Below are 20,088 nucleotides of genomic sequence, written 5' to 3' on the forward strand. Positions count from 1 at the left end.
AATGCAAAGCTTTACAATGGACATAATTATTCGTGTTTTTGAATCTCTAGACATCATAGCACTGATAGGAAAGCCTTAGAATGGCAAAAATGAGGTGGCTTTTTTTTTCATATAACCCTGTAAACATAAGCCCGCAGGCTCCTAAAGTTTATTTGGGAGTTTTGAACCATGTCTTTTCTCTCTAGTTAGTATTACTCTGTATGTCAAGGTTAGATGCCAGTAAGTAGCAAATCGTATTTCTTGCCTTGGCCTGGTTGTTAGACCTGCTGTTTCCTGAGAAAAACAGCAAAGCCTGCTGACAAAGGGAGTCTGTGACTTCAGTTGTAAGTCACTAAGGGCAGTAAACATTCCTGAAAGGGACTGTGTTCTAAGGATTGTAATCATCTCCTTTTGTAGCCAGTTTGTCTTGGATAACTGTGTCATCAGATGTTAATTACTTGTTTTGATTTTTCTGGCTGTGGGAGGGTGGTGCTTATTTTAATATTGTTATCCTTGATCTTTGGGCCTTGATCCTTTATTTTAGCTGTTAACAAAACAAGTCAGGTTCCAAAAGTATTTTATAGTTATGCAATCTTCAAATTAATCTGTAGAAGCCTAGAAATTATATATCAGTTAAAGGTCTGTTTCCATGCCCTGGAATTCCCCACATTATTGTTTCCCCTGAGATAGCTCTTTCCCCATTCCTTTCTTTGCTTTTTCTACTTTCCATTATTCAAAGCGCATCCCCAGCAATTTCAGCCCACAGTGATCTATGTGATGATTACATTGAGTGATTTTATCTACCCCTCAGAACCTGTTTCCTCATCTGTAAAATGGATACAATTATATCATGTGTCATATGAAGACACAATAAGTCAGTAGTTAGTGCAAAAGTATTTGGTCCATATAAGATGTTCAAGAACTATAATGTCCCACTATGATTAATTTAGAGGATCATCATTTTTTCCTTCAAGCCTGTGTGGAGGGACCTGGAGTAGGAGTGGGGGAGAAATAGTGTAGAAACTGGCCACACTCTCAGGGGGCCTGGAATCTAAAAGAGAACGACATCTGTTAATAATTTCAAGGCAAGGTCCTCTAAAGGAATGCCACACGAGAGACAGGATATCAGCCAAGAGAGGAGAGGATGGTTACTTATATGGCGTGATAAGAAGGACATTCCCGGGGAAGGAATCCGATACCACAGAGCATGTCCTTGCTGTGTTGTTATCTGTAATTTTCAAAACACATAGGGAGTGTATTTTTAATATTTTGACTTTGAAAATCTTCTGTAATGTCTGTGTTAAAAAGTTTGTTTTCTTAAGAGGTCTTTTTGGTAATAGCACTTCTGCTTTGAACAATTTTTACTTATTTATGCATACATGCCTTACTGTTTTCCAAAAGGATTTCAGGCGGCCCAATAGTACATATTGCTGCTGTCATCCCACTGCCTATGTTAAGTCAAGCTTTTAGGAAATAGACACAGATGTTTTTCAGTTGCATTTGTCAATGAAATTCTTTTGTCTTTATTGGACATTAGCTCAGGGATAGGGGTATAGCCTAGGGAAGTCTTCATGGAGGGCTATGTTCGTCCATTTGCTCGACAAAGATGCTGTGCCTGTACTCTGTTCCGGGAACTGTGCTGTGCCTTTCGGGGTACATGTGTGGACAGGATATGCGTGGTCTCTGCCATTGGTGAGCTGATGTGCTAGTGGGAGAAGCAGTAAACAATCAGATTAATTAATTAGCAGTATAATTATAGCTGGTAATAGATGCTGCAAAGGAAATGTGCTGTGGTAGGGAAAGGAGAGTGATAGGGCTGGGCTGTGGAGAATTCCATTATATAAGCATTTTGGGAAAAGGGCTTGGTTTGTCATGGAAAGTACTCGGTATTCAAGATTTACTCAAAGCCTGTAGGGAGTTTGAACTCTTGCCTCCGGTGGTTCTTGTCTGTAACTCTAAATGTATGTGTATATGCGTGCACACAAGTATGTACATGGATATACTTGTAGAAGATGTTCATAAGAGAAAAAAATGAACTTAATTCAGAGGATGGTTAAGTAATTTGTCTTCTAGGATGAAATACTATGTTGCCATTCAAATTATTTTTATAGAGTAAGTTTTAAACTAACATGATGAAACACTTGTGTGAAAAAGGTAACACAATTACATGGTTAGGATGTAAGTACATAGAATTGTGCCATCATCGGTCATGCTCAGTCTCTGGGGAATATACTCTTATGTATTCCAAATATGGAGGTTTTAATAAAGGGATTAGAGAGAATTGTATAATCTACTGGAAGAGCAAGGAACATAGGTCAGGGGTGCCACCACTGACTGCAGCCTGCAGCGTCCTAATGGATCGCTTTTAAGGGCTCAGCCTGAAGCTATGACAAATCTCCAGGAACCTCTGGGAAGTGCGAGCCTATTGCATCAGTTTCTATCAGCAGAATCGGTGGTTTTCATGGATGGCTTCGTGTTATGAGAGACTATTCAAAACATGTTTTTCCTGAGACTTCTGCTGCATATGAGAGCAAACTCTCAATTTTGGAGAGTTTTAGGAGGAACAGACTCTGATGGATAGTGATCATATCCATCATGTTAATTTCCTATTGGTGCTGTAACAAATTACCACAAATTTAGTGGCTTAACACAAGTTTATTATTTTACAGTTCCGTGTGTGAGGAGTTACAGATCCCATGGGGCTAAAATCAAGGTGATAGTAGGCCGTGTTCTTTTCTGGGGCCTCTGGAGGAATCGGTTGCCTTGCCTTTTCCAGTTCGATGGCTGCTTGTATTCCTTGGCTTATGATTCCCTTCCTTCAATTTTAAAGGCAGCAGTGGTAGCCAAGTGTTTCCCATGTTGTATCTCTGAATCCACCATGACTGGGGAAAGTTTTCCACTTTCAAGATCCTATGATTAGATTGGGCCCTCCTTGTAATCCCGTATAATATCCCCATCTCAAGATCTGTAGTGAACTGCATCTACAAAGTGCCTTTTGCAGGTAGCATGTTCACAGATCCTAGGAACTAGGGCATGGACTAATTTGGGGACCATCATTCTGCCTATCGTAGTTTACATAAAAAAATGGTGGGACCAGGCCACCACCAGCCCATTGTCTCACACATGCATTTGTCTAACTTGCACAAAGTTACCTTCTCTAGTTGGACATGGACCATTGGTGAGAAGATGGAGCCTGCATGTGACTTTGAGAATTTACCCCTTCTGTTGAACAGATGTGGCCTAGAGCGGGGTCTCCCAGCCTGCCTATCAGAGCACAGACTGGGTTTCAGGCCTAGTTTTTCCCTCAGCAGGATGTCCTTAACTCATACAATATGGTCCCGAGGCCCTAGGCAAGGTCAAGGAGTGGAAATATCTAGAAGAAGCGTGTTGAAGTCTATTGGATTTTATCTACCACCTCTTTCTCAGGGTGGTGGAGGTGGTGTTGGTAAACCTGGTTGATACCTTGGGGCAGTGAACCTTCCATGGCTCAAATCCTTCTCCCCAGGGCCCAGGCCACCCTGAAGTCACTTCCTTATCCTTTCATATATACATTTAAATAATTTTAAATTGCCTCCTCAGCCAGGCTATAAGTTTCTGCGGGACAGCAAGCCTACCTTGTCCTCTCCTTACATTCTTTATAGCCCAACCTGATTATTAGATGCTTAATGATACGTGTGACCTAAATGAGCCAGTGACTGAAATAAAATGTGATGGGGGTTGTAAAAGATCTCCGAGTCTTCCCAACACATGCTGCCCTGCTCTTCTTGCTATAATGATGCAGACAAAGAGAATCAGACATCAAAGTTTTATCTTCCTTCCCTGAGCGCTTCGTTCTTCCTTGGGACCGCTCTCTCCCATGTGGCTACTGCTCGCTCTCTGCCTTGCCTTTCCTCTGTCCAATTCTGCTGGCTGGTATTGACTCACGTATGACTGAGTTTATCACTGTGGTCCACCTTTCGGTGATAAATGCCTTTGATGCCTAATTACAGAATGTAAGTCTTTACCTTTCTGTAAGAATAATTGTCAGAGCAGGTAGGAGAAGCATTTTGAAGTCAATGTCTTCCTTGGTGCCTCAAACATCCTCACATAGGTTGTCACCTCCTCCACTATTGCCTCTAGCAGCTTCCCTCCACCCCCCACCCATGGGCCGGAGGCATTCTTGCCAAACATTTGAGCACATTCTCTAAACCCAGGTTAGAAATCTTGCTTTCCCCCAGCCAGTCCTCCTTTGCCTTTCCCTGTAACGTTATAAATGCAGATAAGTAGGGAGGTAGCCCATATCGATGGTGATTACTGAAAACATCCCCATCATAGACAATTCCCTCTGCAGTGGGAATGTCATGATGTGAGCCACAATTGGCTTTCAAAATCACATGTTTGTCACTCTACATGCAAGGGAGAAAGAGATTAATATTTCAAAATTCCCAAGATGGTTCTCTGAATCTGACCCATTAAAATATATAATCTCTGTAGTCTGGAAGATAATGCCTCGAAGTTGAAACCATAATTATTTATTTGCTCCAACTTCAGCATCACTGATGCAGCAAAGTATGAAAAAAGAGTTACACTCTTTGATAACACCATTAAATCCACGGTTAATGCAGGTTTAAAAGGACAGCTACTAGTTTACTCATCCCCCTGATCATTACAAACACACAGAGGTTTAGCGGCCGTGCAATAGCTCTGTGCAGAGTAGGAAAGAGATACGAATATGGGTGAGTGCACGTAGATTGTAGTCTAATCTCTTGAAATTTTCTACTGATCAATTATTGCGGCAATAGAGGTGTGTAATTGTCCCCCTTAAACCAAAATGGCTTGCCTATTTGTGAACTCCAGCTCAGTGCTTTGCTGGGGGAAAGAAGTGGGAAAGAAATGTGTGTTAGCAATGCATAGAGCAATACTTTGTAATCAGAATATTAACATTTTGATTGAATTGATGGGACATTTAAATGGAAATATTCAATTGCAAAGGCCAAACTTGGGAGGGAACCTACAACACACAGACGGAGTCTGAGCCTTTTTTCTTGATTAAAGTGAATTCTTTTAGTAGAGAAAAGAGTAACAATGTAAAGAACTTCGTATTAAGAATAGAAGGGTGGGCAGTGTTCATTTTTCAATTGCTTATATTTGAATGCAGATAAGTACCCACACTGGGAGCTATAAAGGCAAAGTCTTTGATTTACTGATGATTGAAGAAGGCTATAGTAGTTTTATCAAAAACCATGCAGAATGAGCAGAAGGGCCCAGGAATGTAGTGTGTTATCAGATGGATACTCATACCACTTCCATTCCAAACGAGCTGTGTAGTGTTGGGCAAGCCACCTCCCTCTCTGGGCTCAGTTTTTCTCACTGGTAAAATGGGAGCAACAATACTTACCCTAAGGAGTTCACGTGGTGTTCATGTGGAGTGAGGTATCTGTATTCCCTGATGGGAAAAGGTCAGTCCCCAAATGGGGATCAGAGGCCGGGGTGCTGAGCTGCTCAGTGGATACACAGTGCAATTTAGAAGGAAGATTCTTCTTTGAAAATTGTAGATTCTCTTTCAAAGAGTTTTAGCAGATCACCCTCACTGATCAGCATACCTGTTTTTTCAAGTAGAGGAAAAAATATGAATTTTCTTTGCAACAAATTGTGGGTAGAGATCCACCTGATTTGATTTCTACCTATGCTTTGTCCTCAACCCAGCTGTTGGTGAAATGTCCAGATTTACTATATAGCTGGTTCCCAAGTCCCTTTTTTTGGTTTTGTTTTGTTTGGCTTCAGTGCATTATCAGAAGTAGGACTATCTCCTTGGTCAAAAGAGATTTCTTGGCTTTAGACACTTTTAGAACAGAACTTATTATTTGGAATGAGAAAGAAAAGAATGACTAGTAGAGTATCAGCCTTATGAAGACAAGTAGCCTCAGAGTGTTTACGGTTTTGAAAGGAAATCCTGGTAAATATGGTCTCATTTGTGATGGGGAAGGAGCATGATCTCCTAGAACTGTAGAATTCTACAGAATCATTTTACAAATGAAGAAACTGAGGCCCAAAGAAAGAAAGCACATTCTATTTAGAGAAGAAGCATCCAGATGGCCACTCCATTGTTCATAACATACACTGTGATTTTTATTTCCTTGGACAGCCTTCCAATTTGGTGCCACCCCATTCCATATTACAGCTGCCTATTCCAATCTCACATTCTACTGCCCTCTCCCAGCCACAGCTTGAGATGAGAGAATCTTTGCAGATACCACAAGAGCTAGTGAACATTTGGACTAGAGGAGAGAATACTAATTGACTATTCCATTGTCATGCAATGTTTCTCCTGTTGACCCTTCTCTTCTACTTCAAAGAGAATGCTATGATTTCTAGTGAAGTCTAGAAGAAAGTATCCTGGTCCTCAGGAGACCAACATCACAGAATCACATGGAGGAAGGGCACACATTTTAAGGTTACAGGTGGCTGTACCATCAGCACGGTTAGTTCTTAGTTGACAGGGTAAGGGCTTCATTTTTCTATTCCAGAGTAGGACCGTGTGTGGGGGGAACTTTCCTGGACTTCACTCAGTCTGGATGCCACAAGGCCTGGGGAGCTCAGGAGTCTCCACATTGGGGTGAGTAGGTTTGACAGCAGAGGCGGGGAGGGCGTCTCTGGGAAAGAGCTACCTAATTAATCACAAGCTATCAGAGCCTATCCACAGAAGGAGTCTCTGAGGTCTTAACGACACCCCTCAGTAATGTTAAAAATCAGCTTGGTATGACTTCATTTTCTTAGAGACACATGATTGATCTGGCTATTGGTGAATGGAGACACTGCGGCTTCTTTCCGTAGATGGTGTCATTAGACAGGAAGATTAAGTGCCTTTGCACAAAGGCTATGAGAACACTGTGAGTGATTCACTGGCAATGAAAGGAAGATAAAGACAATTCTGAAATATGTATTTTTAAAGGCAGAACCTTAGACTTTACCTCATTTATTAGCATCATGAAAAGCTTGGTGGAGAGTCTGAGCTAAGAGAAATGGCTCTTTGGGTCAAGTCTTTCCGAGATGTTGTTCAAAACAGTCAACTGGGGCTAATATCTATGGGGAATGCCCTATTTCTTATTGGTGATCCTACTAAGTATTTCAGGACTCTGAAAGGAAGTGAGAGTCTTTTTACTTGGAGCCTCTTAAGTATTACAGAGCCAGATTGGGACAACTCAGCTTCTTTTATTCAGAGGAGGCTGGGAGGTAGGCTTATTAGAGTGGCCCCTGAGACTGATAATCCACCTTTCCCAAGAGTTCCTGGACTTTCTGAAGAAGACATGGCACCTTTCTTCAGGCAGGTATTAGCTACACCTTCAGTTCTTTCCGTGTGTGAGCCACAGTGGGGACCAGCCTCTCTTCCTTTGTAGATTCTTTTGTCCAGTTGGGGATAATGGCTAACACTACTAAATTATGAAATGCATAGCATAAACCCTTACTGTTGGCTGTTGGATTGTGTAAAATGCAGTAATACATGAAAAGTACCTACAAAAAGTCACTCAAGTCAGTACTTAATAAGTGTTAGTTGTTATTACGATGCAAATATATAGAGCCAAGTATACAGAGAAGAACAAATGGGTAAAGCAGGACAGGTAGTAGAGGTAGGTGGGGCCTATGGTCAACAAAACCATTGATATCTCCTCTCAAGTCATTAAAGTTCATATTTTTAAGAATTCTTGGCAGGCTAAATCAAACATACTCAGGGGGACTTAGCTCATAAGCTTCCAGTTTCCAACCCTACAGATGATGTAGATCTTTAGAGATGGGAAGAGATAATTTAGCACAAGTATGCTTTGATCACTTCATTCATTCATTCATCCATTCCTCATATATGGAGGGGTTACCACCTACTGGGTTATGCTGGAAGAGATTAAAAATAAGACGTAATAAATGGTCTAAAGCAATTCAACATCCAGGACCTGTTAGGTAAAAATCTGTATGTTCTATGAGAGATCTTATGCATAATACTGTACAGTCCAGACAGAAGATAGGATAGTGGACTTTGGGTATCAGGTTGAGGAAGCAGTCAGCAGACTCTGGGGAGCCAGCAAAAGTTTTGAGCTGGTTGTATGAGGATTAGATATAAAAACTAGGAAGAATAACCTGGTGATACTGTATGAGAGGTATGTGATGAGTTGGTCTTAGAAAAGAGGGATGTTTCCATTGGGTATAGACAGAAGGTGACCTTTTCAAGAAGTAATATGGGTACAGGATCCATCACATTTCATAGAACATCTTGGTATAAGGAAAAGTAGACGTTTCCAAAATGAAGTATTGAACTCCCATAAGTAGTAATTTGGGTGAAAAAAAATGGTGCCCATCAGCAAAGCTTTCCATAACTGGTCCCACATACCTTTATAGCTTTACTTTCTTCCATGTTCCTTCAGGCATGCTTGCTACCAATCAAAGTAGACCTAGACTAGTGTCTTTGCCCAGAGCATCCCTTGTGTTTCTTGCTTTTAGATTGTTTTCTCACACCATTTCTTCTGCTTCATTGTGAGTGGACTAGTAGTAAATTTCTAAGTCACTATTTTGACAAAGAGTTCCCAAGAATCCACTAAGTGCTGGGCACCATGCCAAGGGATGGAATATAGTGACCGGGCTGATCTCTGCTCCAAAGCCAGGCTGACAAAGGGAGACTGAAGAGCTGCTCACCCATGCAGGAAGCATCGTCTCCATGTCTCCTTACTGATGCTCATAGTTACAGCCAAGTGGGCTGCAGTCTCCCATGTCAGCATTATATCTTTACTGCACATTTTGGAATCACGCGTTTTGGCCTTTATCAGGGTCATGTTAACAAAGATCTCAAGGACAGCAGATTTCAGTTTATGCTGCCGGGGAGACATAGTAGCTTTGTGAGGGCATATACACTTGAGTTTCAAGTGCACAAGAAGCACTTTAAAGATGTTCAAAACATTCCTTTCTATTCCACAGACTCTGCTGTATAGGTGGTCCTTGTGGCAATATAGTAGGACTTTTCAAGTATATCTTTATGTATTTCAATTTTGTGGCAATATATAGAACTTTGAATGTGTATTTTTATGCATTTTAATTTTGTTAGGGTTAGAAAAATGTTAGTGGCCACCAGCTTTTAAAATGCTTGCAGGGTATTAAGGCTTAGGAGAAAAAGGTTCTCCTTCATATATAAAGTTTACAACCAAGAAATAATTTTTTTGTTTCCTTTTCCTTCTCTCCCATTGCCATGCCATCCTACTTACATGAGGTATATGATGTAAGACAGATGGCCACATCAAACTAGCTGGAACATGGATAGGATGAATACCCCATTATCCTGGGAAAGTTTTGGGTACACCTTAGCGTTCTCTGAACTTTGTAGAATTTCTACATTCCTCCTTAATTGTTCTAAGAATTTGTCTTGGCTCATATGATCTGAAGCTGAATAGCAAAGATAGCAATGTCAACAAAATGTTTAGAAAAGAGAGAGAGAGGGAAAAAAAAGAGAATGTAGGTTTACTTACTCTCTGTGACAGGTTATTTGGTGATGCTCAAAGTGGAGCAAGAAGCTCAGAGCCAAAAAGACAAATTAGGCATTCCTCCCATTGAACAGATTGGACAGCTGAGGGTCTGGAAAATATCAGGCTATGGTCTCACAGATACCCCACCCAACTAGATAGCAGTGGTGTGAGGGCTCAAATTTAGGTCTTTTGATTCCCTGTTCCATAGTCTTTAAATGCATTTTTAATAATTTTTTTTCCAGTAAAAGTAACTTGATCCAGTGGAGTTGAGATGGAAGCTTTTATTTGGGGGCAGCAAAATCTATTTGGATTCTTTTCTCATCAACAGGTTTAAGATTTTTATTCAAGTCCTGCTTCTCTCTTTTCAGTATTCCTGGAAATTGAATTTGAATACCTTTGTTAAAATGATAATTGGTGAATTCATTTCATTTGCTTTATAGACTTAATTTTTTTTTTAATGTTTTATTTATTTCTAGGAGAGAGAGAGAGACAGCGTGAGCAGGGGAGGGTCAGAGAGAGAGGGATTCACAGACTGAAACAGGCTCCAGGCCCTGAGCTGGCAGTCAGCACAGAGCCCGACGCGGGGCTCGAACCCACGAACTGCGAGATCATGACCTAAGCGAAAGTTGGACGCTTAACCGACTAAGCCACCCAGGCGCCCCTTTATAGACTTAATTTTATATGTATTTTCTTTTGTTTAGAATAGGCACATACATAGAATATGCTCTGAGGCCATGTAAGTAATAAATTATATATATTTATGTGTCTAATATACATTATATACAATAATGTATATAATATACAAAAAAAAACTATCATGGAGAACTTTCTAGAAAGATGTGTAGAGCTATAGATAGAAATATAGATAGCTGTCTGTATATATTATGTATTTTTTCCCTAAACATACATTTGGAATTATAATCCTTTAGGTAAGAGCCCAAGATAGTCAGTAGGTGTTGACTGGAAATGGCATGTGAGATAGCGCCTATTTGCTGTTGTACTATTTGTTTAAATTAATATGTAAAATTTGTAACACAGTTGAGAACACTTTTATTCTCAGATTTCCTGAATAAAACATTTACTTTTATCTATGGTGACAGCTCTTAGGCTTGCTTAGAGGGTTACATTTCCCCCGCCCCCGCCACAGTTTACTCACCATCTTCATCCAGTTGTTAAGTAATCTGACTGCAACACGTGCGGGTTACCCACTTTTCTGTCTGTAAGCTCAGTGGCAGTGCAGGTTGACAAAGTTATCTAAAGGGAATATTTGGGTGGGAGGATTCAGGTTATCCTAGCAATTCTGATTTCTTTGTTTAGCAAGTAATTTAATGAATACCCCACTAAACATAGTAGGGAAATATTTATTTCTTGAGTGTTCATTTTATTGGAATTTATGATTAGTTGGGGCAATAAAGGATTCACACAAGCAATTATTATATGAGAATTTAAAGCCCTATTTGAGCAAATGGCATAGACACTTCACTGTTATAAATGCCAAAGAACTTCAGAATAATAAAAAAAAATTCATTATGGGCTAATTGGGAAAGTCTCCCTGGGTGGGAGCAGCTTGGGCTCCACCCAACCCCCTGAAAGACTGGTTAGGAAAGAGCTGTGCAGAGAGGAGTCATGGTGAACATTCTAGAAAGGTACGACATAAACAAAGGCTTGGGTCAGAAATGAACATGGCTTTGTGGGAGACTTGGGCTCATTCAGTTCTGCTGGTGTGGAGTGAGAGTGCAGAGGAATAACTAGAGATACAGTCACAGACATGGAGGGTGGGAAGATGGAGATTTTAGAAGGATTTCAAATTTCCAATGAGGAGTTAGTATGCTACTGTGGGCTTGTTACATAGAATGCAGCTCCTAGACAGGAGTCCAGTTATGGGAAAGGATAGAATTGGCGCACTGGGTCAGGTTGTGGGGTGCTTACCTGAGGATTTTCTCTCTGCCCCAGGATCTCTGGGTGGTGTGCGGCTGATGGTGTGTGGCTCCTATGCAGAATTGTATTAGATCCCAGGTGATGTGGATTGTTTTCAAACGGTACCAGTTTTGAGAATCATGCTTCCCTCTTCCACATCTTTGCTACTTTATTGTTTTACCCCTATTTCTGTGGATGTTTTAAGGTCCCTTGTATCTGGCATGGTTTGCAGTGGCCAGAGCCGCATGGGCTGTCCAAGTTCAGATGCTTGCACATTTAGTGTAAGGCAAGTCACCTCTCTTAATCTCCCACAGCTTCCCGGCAGCATGGGGAGTGGCAAGCCCATGGACGCAGTGTGAGATCAATGAGAGTGCTTCTAAGAGTTTGGGTTTATGGTCTGCTTTTTGGAAGGTGGCTGGGAAGCTGTGCTTTCCCTAGGACCTCTGTTCTCTTGCTCACAGCATTGAGACATCATAGATTTCTTTTAGTGAGCATTGTAAAACCGTTCCCCTTCCTTTCACTTTTTAGAGTCTCACACAATTGTAACAGTTAACCTCTTTTAAACGATTTTGCTCTGACTTTTATTCCTCTGCTACTGAGAATAAAACTGAAAATTAAACGTTGAAATCAAATCCATAAATCCCTAGCTACCACCAGAGCAAAGTGATGGGCCGAGTGGTTGGGCCAGGAGACTCATGGGCTGGTTGATCCCAAGGACTGTGCTTACTCATATTTTGCTGTAGAGCATCAAACCTCATGGTATTCAGTGAGAAATGCAAAAGGGCCCAGTGGAAGAAGCCTTTGTTTTCCATGCTTTGCAAATGTGTGCTCTGCATGTACTGCACATGCAAAGTGAGGATGTTGTCCATTCTCGTTTCTTTGCTCTTAAATACCTCTCCACCACTTGACATTTTCTCAGTGTCAAGTCAGCTTGAATAAGTGCAATGAGAAAACCTTATAAATGGCAAGCGAATTGGAGATCACCTTTATCCAAGCCTGGAGGTTATATTCAAAATACTAAGCAATTGATATTAATCCATCAGGGTGGATAGAGGTTATAGAGTTGGAACAGAGTAAGGAGACACCATGGTGTATAGATGTTACCTTTTCAGTTTCTGAGTTGGGGAAGATCCTGGGGGAGAGGCAGGGATGGTTGGGAGATGTTTGGGGGCCTGGAGCAACAGCAATTTACCAAATTCCATTATTTTCACATTATTATGGTTGAATATTAGCCCTGCCTGTACCTTATTATACTTAATATATTTTGCAATTCTATTAGCAGATGCATAAGCATTAGGAATGTTCTGTCTTCTGGAAAGATTGAGTACTTTATCATTATGCAGTGATCTTCTTAATCCATGGTAATATACTATGCTCTGAAACTCACATTTCCTGATGTTAGTATAGCCACTCCAGATATCTCTTGATTGGTACATCTTTTCCCATCATTTTGCTTTAAATCTATTTGTCTTTAATTTAAATCACATTTCTTGTAGACATCATAGTTGGGTCTTGCTTTTTTATCCAGTCTGACAGTCTCTGCCTTTTAGAATGCTTGGACCATTTACTTTTAATGTGATTGCTGATAGGCTTACTCTTTGTTTTCTACTTATCCCATAGTCCCCTTAATCAATTTTTCCTTTTTCTTCCTCCTTTGGACTGAGTATTGTTATTTTATTGTACCTTCTATTTCTGGCTTATTAGACATAACTCTTTAATTGTGTTATTTTATGGTTGCTTTGGGGTTTATAGTATATACCTCAAAATGTTCACAGTCTAGAATCAAGTGACATTTTACTATCTCACATATGGTGTAAGAACCTTAAGGCAGTGTATTTCTATTTCTCCCCTTTTAGCATTTGAACCTTTGTCGCCATGCACTTTACTTCTATGTATGTTATAAACCTCACGTGTTTTTGTTATTTTTGCTTTAACAAAGACATTTTTTAAAAATAGATTTAAATAAAAAGAAAGGTTTACATTTATCCATGCAGTTGTCATTTCTTTTATCTTCATTCCTTTTTTGTAGATCCACATTTCCATCTGGCATCATTTAGAGTTTTTGTTGGTTTGTTTGTTTTGCTTTTTGTTTTTCATTCATACTTTAAAAATATTGCTTCACTTTTTTTTTTTTACAAATAGTTTATTGTCAAGTTGGTTTCCATATAACACCCAGTGCTCATCCCCACAAGTGCCCCTCTCCCCCCCACATCTATCAATCCTCAGTTTGTTCTCAGCATTCAAGAGTCTCTCATGGTTTGCCTCTCTCCCTTTCCCCCACTATTTCTCCCCTTCTTCTCCCCCATGGTCCTCCGTTAAGTTCCTCCTAATACTCCTATGTGTGCAAACATATGATATTTGTCCTTCTCTGCCTGACTTATTTCGCTCAGCATAACACCCTCAAGGTCCATCCATGTCGCTACACATGGCCAGATTTCATTGTTTCTCATTGCCATGTAGTATTCCATGGTATAGAAAAACCACATCTTCTTGATCCATTCGTCCGTTGATGGACACTTAGGCTCTTTCCATGTTTTGGCTATTGTTGAGAGCGCTGCTATGAACATTGGGGTACATGTGCTCCTATGCATCAGCACTCCTGTATCCCTTGGGTAAATTCCTAGCAGTGCTATTCCTGGGTCCTAGGGGAGTTCTACTGTTAATTTTTTGAGGAACCTCCACACTGTTTTCCAGAGGGGCTGTACCAGTTTACATTCCCACCAATAGTGTAGGAGGGTGCCCGTTTCTCCACATCCTCGCCAGCATCTAGAGTTCTCTGATTTGCTCATTTTAGCCACTCTGACTGGTGTGAGGTGGTATCTCAGTGTGGTTTTGATTTGTATTTCCCTGATGAGGAGGGATGCTGAGCATTGTTTCATGTGTTTGTTGGCCATCTGGATGTCCTCTTTGGAGAAGTGTCTGTTCATATCTTCTGCCCATTTCTTTACTGGGTTGTTTGTTTTTTGGGTGTAGAGTTTGATTGCTTCACTTTCTTGTCTGCTGTCATCCAGATCTTTGTTCCACTCTTTGTGATAGATTTTTTTTTCTGTATTTTTATTGTCTTTATTACCAGTATTAAGCAATTTGATTATGATGTGCTTTGATATTGTTTTATTCATGATTCTTCTGCTTGAGAATGTTTGCGCCTTTTGAAAGTTGGTTTATAGTTTTCATTAAATTTTCAAAATTTTCAGCTATTATTTCTTCAAATATGTTTGCCTCCCACCCGCACCCTCTGCTACCAAGTTTCTTTGGGGGACTCTAATTACACCTGATGTTTTCCTGCAGCTCGCTGATGTTCTATTTATGTTTTTCCAGTTCTTTTTTTCTGTATTTCATTTGTACAGTTGATATTATGATGGTTTTAATTTCACTTGCCTTCTTCAGTGTCAAATCTGCCATAAATCTCATTGAGCTCAGAAATGGTCGTTTTTGTCTCTGGAAGTTTGATTTGTGTCTGATTTTCAGACACAAATATCTTTCAAATATGTAATTAACATGTACATTTTTTTCTGGCTTCTTGAACATATGGAATAAAGTTATAATAACTGTTAATGTCCTTTTTACTAATTCTCTCATTTGTGTCATTTCTAAGGAAGATTTCTCAACAGTGGTAATATTAAAATCTTGGTTTGGCTAATTTTTAGTTATGGGAGGATTTTCTCACATTCTTGATGTTAGTATAGCCATTCCAGCTAGGATATTTAGCAAAATCCTTGTTCTCAGCCCACTAGATGCCCGTAGCATCTTCACTCATGACAATTAGAAATTTCTCTGGGCCTTGACTACTCTCCCTAGGTTGGAGGGGGCAAGAAATCACTCCTAGCTGAGACCTAGTAGTTTAGATGTATTGATTTTTTTCTTCTCATTATGGATTGTATTTTTCTGCCTTTGTCATGCTAAATAATTTTTTTATATGATGCCACCTATTATGATTTTTATCTAACTGGGTGGTAGATGGTTTTAGAATTCCTACAAATATTGTTGAGCTTTTTTCTGGGACACACTTAGATCACTTGAAAATGGTTTAACTCTTTCAGGCGTTGATTTTAAGCTTTAGAAGGTGGGATCAGATAGCATTTTCTTTAGGGCTAATTTTGCCCCATCACTGAGGCAGAACCTTTCTGAAGTATTCTAGCTGAGGCTCCATGAGTCACCACTCTGGTTGGTGGGAAGAGCAACTTAGTGACCCTGCGTGAGCTTCTGGGATTGTTCTCTAATCTTTTCAGGTAGTTCTTTCTCCAGCCTTGGGTGGTTTCTTCATACGTGTGAACTGATTAGTGCTCAGCTGAAGACTTGAGTGAGATCTTCCGCATTTCTCTTGAGTTCTGTCTACTTACGTAGCTGTCTCTTCTCCAGTACCATTTCTGGCAAACTCGACCCACCTTTACCTGCCCACACTCGCCATGGCATCAGCTCAACCCCAAGAGATCACTGGGCTTTGCCCAAGTTTCCTTCCCTGCATGTGGCCTAGAGGCTCTCCTGCAGTGGTCTGGGATGACTGAAACACTTGCCTCATTTGCTTCTTACCTGTCAGGGATCACTGGTCTTAATTGCCTGATGTCCAATGATTTGAATATAATTGTTTTTATATATTTTATTTATTTATTTTTTAGTTGTTTCATGAAGGGGTGGGAGCTAGATTCAGTCCTGGTTACTCTGTCATGTCCCAAATCAGAAGTATCTATACCTTATTTTATATCTGATAGAACTGAGGTCAAAAGAGGTGTGTGTTTACCTAAGGCTTACTCAGCCAGTTTAGAGGCAGGACTGGTGTTGGTCACCAGACTTCTTTCTTCCAAGTTTGTGCTCTTTTCGTCATTTTGCACCCTGCAACTGCCGACTCCAAAGGCTATGACTTGGCTTCTAGATCTTCAGTGACAAGATTTAAATCCTGGAGTCTTCTTGCCTCTTCTTTGCTCCTTATTTCTTAAATGCATTTTTCTGTAGACAAGGTTGTAACCCCTGGGAAGAAGATGTAGACTGTGTGTTGGCATGAATATTTTGTGAAGATTCTCACTTTAAGTTATACAACTCTTATTGTTTGATAGTGTAAAAAATATGTACTGGGTTGTCCTGTCCCTTTAAAAAATCTGGTTTTGTGGTTAAGATGTCCATTCAGGATTCTGTCCCTCTCTAGTGTTAGGAAACCTGGGTTTTAAGTGTAGAAAAAACTTAGTAATAATGGACTAGCTCAGTGCTGTGTTGTGGGGGATGCATCCAGCTAATTGGGATCTGGTGTTAGTTTGGCTGAGGGATGGTGCAAAATGACATGTCTCATATATAAACTTAAACCAAATCAAGATCAATACAAATATCTCCAACATGACCATTCTTTTTTTTAAGTAATCTCTACACCCAATATGGGGCTCAAACTTATAACCTTGAGATCCAGAGTTGCATGCTCTACAAACTGATCCAGTCAGGAATCCCCATGATAGACCATTCTGTTCCATGTATGTTAGTCTCTGTACACTTCTACAGGCAAAAGCAGAGGCTGTGGTTGAAAAATACCCCTCCCAGTGCTTGAGACATAGGACACAATCAGTCTGTGTTAGTTCCTTTCTTCCATTTTGTGTCCTTGGTGTGAAAGATGAGGTCGGGCCACCTAGTGTGTTCTTACCACTTGCCTTTCTTTCCCTTGTTCGATCTCTTAAACTGGTCAACCTCTTTTCTGCTCCAGGGCCCTTGTAGATGCCTTTCCCACTGAGTGCTCAGGCATCCCTCATGCCTCTGCTCTTTAGGTCCAGCCTCAGTGGCATCTCCTCTTAGAAGACACTTGCCCCCACTAGTCTCTGCCATACTTCTTCTTTATTTCCTTCGGCATGCTCCATAATTTACATTTTTGAATTTACTTATTAGGACACTAGTTCACTGTTATTTTTTTCCCACTCTAGATTGTGAGCTTCACATGAGCTGTGCTTTTGTTTGCTTTATCACTCATGGAATAGCTGATTTGCGTCAAGAACAGAGGGAAGGTATACGGCTCACACTTGTTGAGATTTGTGTCTGTGAGGTAGGATCATGATTGAAAGCTGATATAGATACTCAGTAGGTACTTGGGCATTGAATCTCCAAGGGCAGTGAGCCAGTCTCTTGGGCATTGTCAGACACAAAGTATAACCTCATTCTGAGTGTAGAGAAACTGATGACAATGGTCTCTTCCATTCAGTCCCCACACTATCTGCCTTATCAGCATTGGCCTTTAGAACAAGGGAGGGCATAGTTCACCCTGGTTTGATGTCACTTGTAGTGTGATTTCCTGGCTTTCAAAGTCTATCAATGGTAGGTACTAGTTGTTTTCAATGCTTCTGACATATGGCAGAACTTTTGTCCTTTCTGTCCCCTTTTGTGCCTTGTCTGACTTCTGGTTGCCCCGTTCCCTGGAATGGGACCTTTAACTGATGCTTCTGTAGAATCTGTGTCAATGAATTAGGCTCATTTCCTTCTAGGTGCCCAAGATTCCTCACTGTCCATGCTCTGCATGTTAGAAGGAAGCCGACAGTCTCAATGGCGGGAGGAACAGCAGCTCCTTGCTTTTCCAATTATTTTCTTCTCAGGCAAACCCTCTTACGCTTAGTAGTCTGGTCAGCCTTCTCCTCTTCTGAGACTCTCCTTCACCCATTCTGATAAGGACTTCGGATTTTCTCCTGTGGCAAATTTATGCCTCTCTCCAGCACCTGTTTCCTACTACCTTTCTGCAGCGCTCCAAACCAATAAATTTATTTCATTGTTTATCTACGTCTCTCCTCCTTGTCAATAAATTACTTTTCCCTGGCTCACCAGGGTCCTTCTGTTTTATTCACCACCTTTCAGGGTCATCCTCTTAATTATTCTGGCTGCTCACTGACTGGGCTTCCTCCCTGTTATTTGTCATGAACTCTGGTGTAATCTCCTTTCTTCTCTCACCCTCTGTGTTCCTATCATTGTTCTACACACTTGTAACTGTCAAATCAGTTCAGTTTTATAACTCATGGGTTCTCTCAATGGCAGTGTTCCTCCCAAATAGCCATAGAGGGAAAATTAAAAAAAAAGCATACAGCTCTTCTCAGTATTCTTCAGCCACTAGCCATTCCATCATCAAGCAATTACTGAGATTCAGCTGGGTGCAGCCTTGGGGTGGGGGTGAGCTGTGGTGATGGTGAATGCACACAGGGTCTAGAATACCAGAATTCTCTTTTATAGTAAATATGGGACCATGTAGATACTTGAGCTAGAAAATGACTTTGTGCTCACAGCTACGATTTAGGAAGGTGGATTTGACACCACTTTGACCCCTGGACTGCTGAGGGAGGATGTCTAGAGATGAGCAGGAAGTTCAGAGAGCATTACAGCAGCCCAGGCAGCCCATGATGTGGAACTTTGGTTGTTTAGAAGGAAGGAAGGAAGGACCAATGCAAGAGGTATTCCGTTAAANAAAGCCCGGTGGGGGAGGGGCGGAGAGCAAGGGAGACACTGAATCCAAAGCAGACTCTAGGCTCTGAGCTGTCAGCACAAAGTCCGAAGCGGGGCATGAACCCAGGAACCCTGACATCATTACCTGAGCTGAAGTCTGATACTTAACCAACTGAGCCGCCCGGGTGCCCAGCAAGAGGTATTTCTGAAGCACAGTTGACAGGACCTGGCCACAATTAGAGGTGAGGGAGAGAACACTCGTGATGATTGTATTGCTTCTGACCTGGGCAAGTCAGAGGGTTTGGTCCCATTACCGAAGTGGGAAATAGAATAGGAGAAGAGGGGGTGTAGAGAGAAGTCCGGGAGTGCTCTGGTGGGGGATGTACCCAGCTCAGTGTTAGCATCCTGGAATTGTAATGGCCCTGCTTCATCAGGCAGCATTTGGAATGCAGGACTGGAACTCACAAGAGAGACTAGTGCGGACTTAGTTTTGAGGGTCATCCAAACGGAAGTAGGAGGGGAACCTGAGGAGGAGCCTTATGCATATTAATAGGCAGCTAACACCACAGGCAGTAGGTGTGGAACCCCAGTGTGGAATGGACAGGTCCTGTGGGCTGTGGTCATCAAGCAGAGGGAGCACCATGGCCAGGAGCTGTTAGCAAGCACTTTCTCAAAGAGCTGAGCTTTCCTCTGTCCTTGCCTCTCCTGCCATTTGTATTTGTTTTTTTCTTCCTTTTCATGCTTTTCCATATCTCGACACTATTTTCATTTGCATTATCAGTCTTCAACCTTAGTGTTTTCCTTTCTTTCCATTTGTCATTTTAAAAAAATGTTTGTTTTTGAGAGAGTAGTGCACTTGAGTGGGGGAGGGGCAGAGAGAGCTAGAGGACAGGATCCGAAGCAGGCTCTGCGCTGATAGCAGAGAACCCAATTGAGGGCTTGAACCCAAGAACTGTGAGATCATGACTCAAGCCAAAATCCATAGTCGGATGCTTAACCAACTGAGCCACCCAAGCGCGCCTTTTTGTTTGTCCTTAAGTCTGAAAGTGGAAGGAGGTGCAGCTTACAGGGAAAACATCAGGGGTGAACTTATGTCTTTTCCTCAAAGGCAGTGAGTGATTGCTTTTATTTGCAAAGCTTGCTGGGGAACAGAAATGAAATCAGAAATGCCAGCTTATCTCCCGCTAACACCAAGAAGGAAGATAATTGAACGAAAGTGTTGCAGAGGCCTGGATACACTTTGCCTTCATGAGAACTCTCAAGTACCATGTGTCCTTTTTCTTTGTCCAGAGGACTAGTTGCTTAGCGTCCCTCT

General features: G+C 41.2%; 1 protein-coding gene and 1 long non-coding RNA gene across 2 annotated transcripts in view; one reads left to right on the top strand and one right to left on the bottom strand.

The window, feature by feature from the left end:
- SORCS3 (sortilin related VPS10 domain containing receptor 3) overlaps window positions 1-20,088 on the top strand; it is a 564,865-nt gene that overhangs the window by 204,827 nt on the left and 339,950 nt on the right. The window lies entirely within an intron of this gene.
- On the bottom strand, window positions 1,484-11,053 carry LOC144218538 (uncharacterized). The gene is made up of 3 exons (XR_013331183.1): window positions 10,618-11,053; window positions 5,357-5,561; window positions 1,484-1,684 (listed from the first exon to the last, which is right to left on the bottom strand). It is a non-coding gene; the product is annotated as an uncharacterized LOC144218538 (long non-coding RNA).

This window comes from Crocuta crocuta, unplaced genomic scaffold (genome assembly GCF_008692635.1).
Source record: "Crocuta crocuta isolate KB4526 unplaced genomic scaffold, BGI_CrCroc_1.0 scaffold619, whole genome shotgun sequence".
NCBI lineage: Eukaryota > Metazoa > Chordata > Mammalia > Carnivora > Hyaenidae > Crocuta > Crocuta crocuta.